The sequence below is a fragment of the Triticum urartu genome, chromosome 4A, assembly GCF_056163025.1.
Source record: "Triticum urartu cultivar PI428250 chromosome 4A, HENAU_Tu73, whole genome shotgun sequence".
NCBI classification, from domain to species: domain Eukaryota; kingdom Viridiplantae; phylum Streptophyta; class Magnoliopsida; order Poales; family Poaceae; genus Triticum; species Triticum urartu.
The window spans coordinates 398,999,095-399,000,572 of record NC_141876.1 but is presented as its reverse complement, the minus strand read 5'-3'; positions in this window follow the sequence as shown (position 1 = coordinate 399,000,572).

The following is a 1,478-nucleotide window of genomic DNA, read 5'->3' as shown; positions in this document are numbered from 1 at the left end:
AGTGAAATTCTAAGTCCCTGAAATCAGCATCAACGAGTAAGCTACTTTGCATGCTTGTTCTAGTCACCACAAAGATCACAAAAATACATGGCGTGCACCCCTGTAAAGATGGCATGACATATAACAAAACACATGTAGAGCTCAGGGGCATAGCATGCACACATTAATCATGGCAAAAATGACAAAAGGCCATTTGCTGAAACAGATCTGCAACTTTCCTCACATAGCCCTCTTCCAACAGCATTTCGGGCATCAAAATGAGCTCAAGTGAAAATGATGCAATGAGAGGAAATGATGTACTCATCGAGACGAACATTTTGATATGCTACATGCACGAATCGGAGCAATGGTTGATGAGTTATAATATGACGAAGAATGCACAAAAAAATCTGGAATCTCAGGACTTAGACGTTTCCAGAAAAAAAATAGATGAGCGCTAAATAGTTAAAACACGCGCAGGGCAAGGGGTTTGAGGGTCTCGCTCACCATGGGATCGGCCCAGTCGGGGAAGAGGCTAGGCAGAGGCGGGCCGGAGTGAACGGGCCGGACGGGATGCGGTGGCCCACGCGGCCCACGAAGTCGAGGCGCGTTCGTCGTCCTCCCGATCCCGCCTGGATCGGGGCAAAGGCGGCGGCGCCGGCGAGGCAGTCCGGCGAAACGGGACGAGGCGGCGTGGTGGTGGAACTGGTAGATCCGGTGGCGGCAAGCCGGATCCGGGCGGCGGCGCATGGCGAGGACACGCACGGGGCGACGACCAGCTCGGAGGAGGCCGGCGTGGTGGTGCGCGAAGGGCGGCGGGGCTAGGTGCGCGATGGCGGCGAGGTGCAGATCGCCGGCGGTGAGCTGCCTGGTGGCGCGAGGAGGCGGCGAAGGAGAGAGTCGGGCGGTGCTCGGGGCAGGGCTCCCGCAGTGCGCGGCGACGGCGAGATGGGCCGGGAGGGCCCGACCCGGGCCCCGGCGCGCCGCGGCGGCGCGGTGAAGTGGGCGCGGGCGGCGGCGAATCAGAGGATGCCACGTGGCGGCGGACGGCAGAGCGGACGTGTCCGTCGGCGGGATTTGTGTTCGGCGCGCGAGGAGAGGGAGGGGGCTAGGGTTAGACCGCGAAATTTGGAGAGGGGCACATATTTATAGGTAGAGGGAGCTAGGAGAGTCCAAATGAGGTGCGGCTTTCGGCCACGCGATCGTGATCGAATGACCGAGATGATGGAAGGAGTTTAGGTGGGTTTTGGGCCAGTTTGGATGGTGTTGGGCTGCAACACACACGAGGCCTTATCGGTCCCTCGGTTAACCGTTGGAGTATCAAACGAAGTCCAAATGGCACGAAACTTGACAGGCGGTCTACCGGTAGTAAACCAAGGCCGCATGACAAGTCTCGGTTCAATCCGAAAACGTTTAACACCCGCACACGAAAAGAGGTAGAAAGGGACACCAGGTGACATAGGAGCGCCGGATTGAGAAACGGACAACGGGAAAAATGC